The 8,199-nt window shown below is 45.7% G+C and overlaps 1 gene segment (V, D, J or C); it reads right to left on the minus strand.

Moving 5' to 3' along the window:
- Positions 1–1,418: 1,418 nt before the first annotated feature.
- Positions 1,419–1,880, minus strand: LOC308411397 (immunoglobulin heavy variable 4-38-2-like). The segment is given in 2 exons: positions 1,802–1,880; positions 1,419–1,720 (listed from the first exon to the last, which is right to left on the minus strand).
- Between the last annotated feature and the right edge of the window lie 6,319 nt (positions 1,881–8,199).

The raw sequence follows: 8,199 nt of genomic DNA on the forward strand, positions 1-8,199 counted from the left end.
GTTCTGTTGATGGTTTGTGATACTGTGGCTCTCGAGCACAATAATAAACAGCTGAATCCTCAGTTGTCAAGCTGTTCATCTGCAGATACAGCTGCTTTCTGCTGTTGTCTCTGGAGATGGTGAAGCGGCCTCTGACTGACTGAGAATAGAAGATATAGCTGCTATCACTCTGGATGAAAGCAATCCACTCCAGTCCTTTTCCAGCAGCCTGGCTGATCCAAGCAGCATGAATATCACCACTGAACCCTGAGTATGTACAGGTCAGTCTGTGTGAGTCTCCAGGCCTTTTAATCACTGATTCAGACTCAGTCAATGTTTGACCCTCAGTACCTACAGACAAAAACATAATTATTATCAATTATTATCAAACATATCTTAATGTTTGCAGAGAAATGTGCTGTCCTTACCAGCCCAGTAAACTGACACTATAAGAAAAAAACAGGTAAACCCAGGACAGTTCATTGTAAAAGTCATGTCTCTCTGCTCAGTCTACAGTCATGAAAACCAGTCTTGCAGTCCCTTTGTTATATTTGGCAACACATGTGTAAAGATCTGAATTTGCATAAACTCCTCCTTAAAGAAAAATACACTTCATCTCATACAAACAACTGCACACCACTTACAATATAATATTTAAGCAAATATTATATTTATTTACAAATGATTATTATTTTTGTTACTTAATGACGAACATTTTTCTCTCAAAATCTATACACCAATTTATTTCTGATACATCAGTAAAAAAAATTCCATATATATTCATTTTTAAATGTGTGCTGCATAAAGTAATACAGTAATTAACAATAGGAACATTATGAATCTTTACTGTTAAAGCTCATGTTGATGGAAGTGGATTCACTGCAACATCAGCTGTTGCTTAAAAACAGGAACTACAGCAGTAAACATTTTATGAGGCATCCAAAACTCCATAACAAAAAACTAATCCTCAACATGGTGAATGATGGACGTATCAAAAAGGGTTTTCCATACAAAACACAATTATATAAAAAAGTAACCAAACACCACTGACAGAATAAGGAACAAGAGGGTGTTTGCCCACAGCCAAGCAAAAACAAGAATACAAAATTAGACTATTTGATCTTGGCATTATGATGTTTATGAATTAGATTTCACAGTGTTGCTATGACTCTTGAGGAAAAGAATAAACAGCAGAATCCTCTGATGCCATCTGCAGATTCAGCTCCTTTCTGCTGTTTTCTCTGGAGATGGTAAACTGGTGCTGAACTGCTGCGAGTAATATTTCTGTCTAACACTCCTTCTATCAAGAATAGGGACCCCTTTTTTCCTTAACACACTTTAAATTTATTATTGGTCTTAGAGCTCCTCCTCTGGTGGCTTCATGTTACAAATATGTTCTGCACTGAGGGGTTTTTGTTCATGTCTGCTGATGTTTTGTGTTACTGTGACTCTCTGGCACAGTAATACACAGCAGTGTCTTCAGGCTGCATATTCTGTCCATTTAAAGTTACTGTGTTGCTTGAAGTGTCTAAGTCAATGCTGAATTTGTTCTTTAGTGAATCTTTGTAGTATGAAGTTGAAGTATGTTTCATCCCAATCCACTCCAGTCCTTTCCCTGCAGGCTGTCGGATCCAAGCTGTGTACCAGCCAAGAGAATAAGAGACCTGACAGGTGATGGTCAGACGCTGACCTGGCTGCACAATAACAGAGGCTGGCTGTGTCAGCTGTTCACACTTCACACCTGTGGAGAAAACATGTTTTATGTAGTAAAAGTAAGAATCACTGTGCTGTGATCATAGTGTTTGTGTTCAGTGAGACTCACAGGATCCAGCAGCCAGCAGCAGCAGCAGAGCTACAGAGAACATGTTGGTACTAAAGATGATCTGACGGGAGCTTCTCATCTTCTTCTGTGACTGACAGCATGATATCAGACTTTATATCAGCCTGTGGGGAAGTTTGATTTGCATACAGATGGATGCTGACAGATTATAAGAGAAAACAGATCACACTGTGGCATTGAGTAGTAAGAAAAAGATATGATAATATGATTCATTCATGTTCAATTTTAGTATTTTAAACTTTTAGATTTCTTGTAGAAATGTAAAAATATTTTCTAACATGTTTGACAAAAAGTTTATTGCGTGCATTTGTATGTGCATATTTATGCTGGTCGTTGTGTGTGTATCTGGCACAGTAACACACAGCACAGTGCTCTGGTATTAGTCTGTGCATGCTGCTGACATATCCGTCTGCAAGTGCATCACTTTGTATCAATCCCATTGAGTAAAATGCAAAGCATATTTACCAGATTTCTTAATTATGAAGTACATGCTTATTCTAAGCACCTTTGGATTTTTTTTCTTTATCATATGTAAATATCTCATATATAAATGCTACTTTGTTTTTAATGAGAAATTGTTGGTCTATTGATCCAAGAGTATCTGCACAGGTTTTTGGTGGACTGTAGATTGCACTGGTGCCTCTTTATAGGAATGTTGTACTAACTGATCAGTCACATATGGTGGAACAAAATATATATAATAAAAATACCCAAATTAATTCTATTTAGTCTGAACTGAATTAATGCTGATTAATGCATTTCAGATGGTATTTCTTCACAATGTTGTTGATGTTGAACAGCAGTTAATTTATTTATGTTGATGTAAACTGCAGAAAGCAAGTTTTCCATGTACTTGGACAACATTTATTCCTCATGTGTCACTGTGGCTCTGGAGCACAATAATAAAAAGAGTGTAGATTTCATTATTATTATTATTATTATTATTATTATTATTATTATTATTATTATTATTACTATTATTATTCCTGTGTTTATAAAGGCCTCCTCCTTGAATCGCTACCTTATCGTGGTGGAGGGGTTTGTGTGTCACAGGGATCCCAGGGGCTATGTTGTCTGGGGGCTTTTGCCCCCTGGTAGGGTCCCCCATGGCAAATTGGCCCTGGGTGAGGGACCAGACAAAGAGCGATTCATAAGACCCTTATGAAAAGGACACAGAGGGAACAGTTTACCCTGCCCGGGATAGGGTTACCGGGGCCTCGCCCTGGAGCCAGGCCCGGGGAGGGTGCCCGAGGGCGAGCGTCTGGTGGCCGGGCCTTAGTCCATGGGGCCCGGCCGGGCACAGCCCGAAGAGGAGACATGGGCCCATCCTCCCGTAGGCCCACCACCCGCAGGAGGCGCCATAGGGGTCGGGTGCATTGTGTGCCGGGTGGCGGCCAGGAGCGGAGGCCCTGGCGGTCTGACCCCCGGCTGCCAAGACTGGCAATAGGGACATGGAATGTCACCTCTCTGGTGGGGAAGGAGCCTGAGTTAGTGCGTGAGGTTGAGAGGTACCGGCTAGATATAGTCGTCTGTCATCTGCGCTTATGCGCCGAGTGGCAGTTCAGAGTACCCAGCCTTCTTAGAGTCCCTGGGGGGGGGGGGGGGGGGTGCTGGAGGGTGCTCCACCTAGAGACTCTGTTGTCCTGCTGGGAGACTTCAATGCTCACGTGGGTAACGACAGCGAGACCTGGAGGGGCGTGATTGGGAGGAACGGCCTCCCTGATCTGAACCCGAGCGGTGCTCTGTTATTGGACTTCTGTGCTAATCACAGTTTGGCCATAACGAACACCCTGTTCGAACATAAGAGTGTCCATAAGTGCACGTGGCACCAGAACGCTCTAGGCCGTAGGTCGATGATTGATTTTGTAATCGTATCAGCAGACCTGCTACCATATGTTCTGGACACTCGGGTAAAGAGAGGGGCTGAGCTGTCAACTGATCACCACCTGGTGGTGAGTTGGATCAGGTGGCGGGGGAAGACGCTGGACAGACCTGGTGCACCTAAACGCGTAGTGAGGGTGTGCTGGGAACGTCTAGCAGAGGCCCCAGTCCGCGAGATCTTCAACGCACACCTCCGGCAGAGCTTCAACAGCATTCCGAGGGAGACTGGGGTCCGAATGGACCATGTTCAGCGTCTCCATTGCCGAAGCTGCTGCATTGAGCTGCGGCCGCAAGGCGGTTGGTGCCTGCCGTGGTGGTAATCCCCGAACCAAATGGTGGACACCAGAGGTGAAGGGAGCCACTAGGCTGAAGAAGGAGTCCTATCGGGCTTGGTTAGCCTGTGGGACTCCGGAGGCAGCCGACAGGTATCGACAGGCCAAGCGGAATGCGGCTCGGGCAGTGGCTGAAGCAAAAACTCGGGTGTGGGAGGAGTTCGGAGAGGCCATGGAAAAAGACTTTCGGACTGCCTCGAAGAGATTCTGGCAAACCGTCAGACGTCTCAGGAGGGGAAAGCGGTGCTCTACCTGCACTGTGTATAGTGCTGGCGGAGCGCTGCTGACGTCGACTGAGAAAATTGTCAGGCGGTGGAAGGAATACTTCGAGGACCTCCTTAATCCCACTGACACGTCTTCCGAGGAGGAAGCAGAGTCTGGGGATGAGGGGAATGACCCGCCAATTTCCGGGGGCGAGGTCACTGAGGCAGTTAAACAACTCCTTGGTGGCAGAGCCCCTGGTGTTGATGAGGTCCACCCCGAGTTCCTGAAGGCTCTGGACGTTGTAGCGCTGTCCTGGTTGACACGCCTCTGCAATGTTGCGTGGAGATCAGGGGCAGTACCTGTGGACTGGCAGACCGGGGTGGTGGTCCCCATCTTTAAGAAAGGGGACCGGAGGGTGTGTTCCAACTACAGGGGGATCACACTCCTCAGCCTCCCTGGGAAAGTCTATGCCAGGGTGCTGGAAAGGAGAGTTCGTCCGTTAGTCGAACCTCGGATACAGGAGGAACAATGCGGTTTCCGTCCTGGTCGCGGAACACTGGACCAGCTCTTTATCCTCTCCAGGATACTTGAGGGTGCATGGGAGTTTGCCCAACCAGTCTACATGTGTTTTGTGGACTTGGAGAAGGCATTCGACCGTGTCCCTCGGGGTGTCCTGTGGGAGGTGTTGCGGGAATATGGGGTGTCTGGCCCATTGCTACGGGCCATTCGATCCCTATACAACCGTTGCAAGAGCTTGGTTCGCATTGCCGGCAATAAGTCGGACTCGTTCCCGGTGGGTGATGGGCTCCGCCAGGGCTGCCCTTTGTCACCGGTTCTGTTCATAATTTTTATGGACAGGATTTCTAGGCGCAGCCAAGTGGCGGAGGGCTTTCGCTTTGGTGGCCTCAGAATCTCATCTCTGATTTTTGCAGATGATGTGGTTCTGTTGGCTTCATCGGGTGAGGGCCTCCAGCTCGCACTGGAACGGTTCGCAGCCGAGTGTGAAGCAGCGGGAATGAGGATCAGCACCTCCAAATCTGAGGCCATGGTTCTCAGCCGGAAAAGGGTGGAGTGCCCACTCCGGGTCGGGGATGAGTTCCTGCCCCAAGTGGAGGAGTTCAAGTATCTCGGGGTCTTGTTCGCGAGTGATGGGAGAAGGGAGCCGGAGATCGACAGACGGATTGGGGCTGCAGCTGCAGTAATGCGGACGCTGCACCGGTCCGTCGTGGTGAAGAGGGAGCTGAGTGTAAAAGCGAAGCTCTCAATTTACCGGTCGGTCTACGTCCCTACCCTCACCTATGGCCACGAGCTGTGGGTAGTGACCGAAAGAACGAGATCGCGGATACAAGCGGCAGAAATGAGCTTCCTCCGAAGGGTGGCTGGCCTCTCCCTTAGAGATAGGGTGAGAAGTTCGGCCATCCGGGAGGGGCTCAGAGTAGAGCAGCTGCTGCTCCACATCGAAAGGAGCCAGCTGAGGTGGTTCGGGCATCTGACAAGGATGCCCCCTGGGCGCCTCCTGGGTGAGGTGTTCCAGGCATGTCCCACCGGGAGGAGGCCCCGGGGCAGACCCAGGACACGCTGGAGAGATTATATCTCTCGGCTGGCCTGGGAACGCCTTGGTATTCCCCCGGATAAGCTGGAGGAGGTGGCTGGGGAGAGGGAGGTCTGGGCCTCTTTGCTTAGGCTGCTGCCCCCGCGACCCGGCCCCGGACAAAGCGGATGAGGATGGATGGATGGATGGATGTTTATAAAGGCAGCCTGTTCATAGGGTAGTCTCTGAATAAGAATCCAGAGCTTGTACAAATCCGTCTGTGAGATTCTCCAGACTTTTGAATGACTGGTTCAGATTCTGTCAGAGTCTGACCATGAATACATGTCAAGTTAAATAGTTTGAAAACACAAATAAATGTTGTGTAATGTTAGGGCCTATAAATGTTTTTATGTGCCCAGCATAATAAGTGTCTATACTGCCTTTTGAACTACAGATGACTGTTTAAATACCTTGAAATATATCACTGATAAATTGATGAGCAATAAAATAAATGTTTCGAGGAGCAAGGGGAAATCATTTCGTATTTACAGCACTTGTTTTGGAGAAATGTAATTGCAGTGTCACTGCCTCAGTCACACTCCCAGGATTCAGCAACAAACAGCATCAGCAGAGCTACAGAGAACATGTTGGTGCTCAAGGTGAACTGATGGGAGCTTCTTCTGTTCACAGCACTAACATCACTCTTTATAAGAGTCTGTGAGGAAGTTTCCTTTGGATGCTGACTGGCAATGACAAATTATTATGGTGATATGAATTCTCCTGTCACTAATAGTTAGAGATTGCTGTCAAGGTGCAAAAATTATTTGGTGCATACACAAAAAAATGTAATTCACAACACTAGCTCAAAGATGTTTGACCTTTTTATATCACTGATGAAATTCAAAACATTTAGATAATGCAAGAGAAAAAAAATTACACAGAGATGAGCACAATGTTTCTGTCAGTATGTTGATGTGTATTATTTTGTAAAGGTGAATGCTCTCATTTTTCAGCAAAGCAAATTTAACTACAGGAATAATAATTTTAAAAAAGCAAATTTTGAATTTTTTTATTTTTTTTATTTTTTATTTTTTATTTTTTTTGATGAATTGAGTTTTTATACAGAGTTTCTTCCTCTTGTGTCACTGTGGCTCTCGAGCACAATAATAAACAGCTGAATCTTCAGTCGTCAAGCTGTTCATCTGCAGATACACCTGCTTTCTGCTGTTGTCTCTGGAGATGGTAAAGCGGCCTCTGACTGACTGAGAGTAGTAGATATAGCTACTATCATCCTCAATATAAGCAACCCATTCCAGTCCTTTCCCAGCAGCCTGTCTGATCCAAGCTGCATCAATATCACTGCTGAACCCTGAGTATGTACAGGTCAGTGTGTGGGAGTCTCCAGGCCTTTTAACCACTGATTCAGACTCAGTCAGTGTTTGACCCTCAGTACCTAAAGGTGTTTAGATTTCATTAGTGCAATCAAATTTTCTTTCCATAGTTTTATTTATCCAATTAATTAGTTTGCTCTTACCAGCTGAGAAATTCAACAGAAAAAGAAAAAATATTAAATAAAAAGGTCTGATCATTGTAACAGTTGTTGTTGCTGTTGTCCCGTCTGCAGAGTGTATGTTGAGCCTTTGTGTTTTGTGCTGTGATATATATCAAGAGAGTGAAGATAACAGTTTTGCATTGTCTCCTCCTCTTTTCAACACATTTTAATTCATGAGGCATAATTTAAACTGACGATATCATGAACAGTAAAGACACTAAAAGTTATATAATATGACAGAATAAAATAATCTACAATCCATTCATGGTCTTAGAGCTCCCCCTCTTTTGGTTTCATGATATAACTGTTCAGGCACTTTTTGTGTGTGTTTTCTTCAGGTCATGCTAAACACAGTTCTAATACAAGTAACCATGTGTAGTGTCCATGTTGTCAGTGTTTGTGCTCAATGAGACTCACAGCATCCAGCAGCAGAGCTACAGTTTTCTACAGGGACCTTCTCTCCTTCTGTTGCAACCAAGTGTATTAAATAAAGTCTTTATGTTAGTCTGGAAGGAAGTTTTTTTTTTTTTTGTGTACCGATGTGTGTAATAATAATAATGGATTGGATTTATATAGCGCTTTTCAAGGCACCCAAAGCGCTTTACAATGCCACTATTCATTCACTCTCACATTCATACACTGGTGGAGGCAGCTACAGTTGTAGCCACAGCTGCCCTGGGGCAGGCTGACAGAAGCGAGGCTGCCATATCGCGCCATCGGCCCCTCTGGCCAACACCAGTAGGCAAGTAGGGTGAAGTGTCTTGCCCAAGGACACAACGACCAGGACAGAGAGCCCAGGGATCGAACCGGCAACCTTCCGGTTACAGATGCGATTCCCAACCCCCTGAGCCACGGTTGCCCCCACAAGCAGCACAAGTGT

The sequence above is a fragment of the Rhamphochromis sp. 'chilingali' genome (genome assembly GCF_963969265.1).
Source record: "Rhamphochromis sp. 'chilingali' genome assembly, chromosome: 15".
Taxonomy (NCBI): domain Eukaryota; kingdom Metazoa; phylum Chordata; class Actinopteri; order Cichliformes; family Cichlidae; genus Rhamphochromis; species Rhamphochromis sp. 'chilingali'.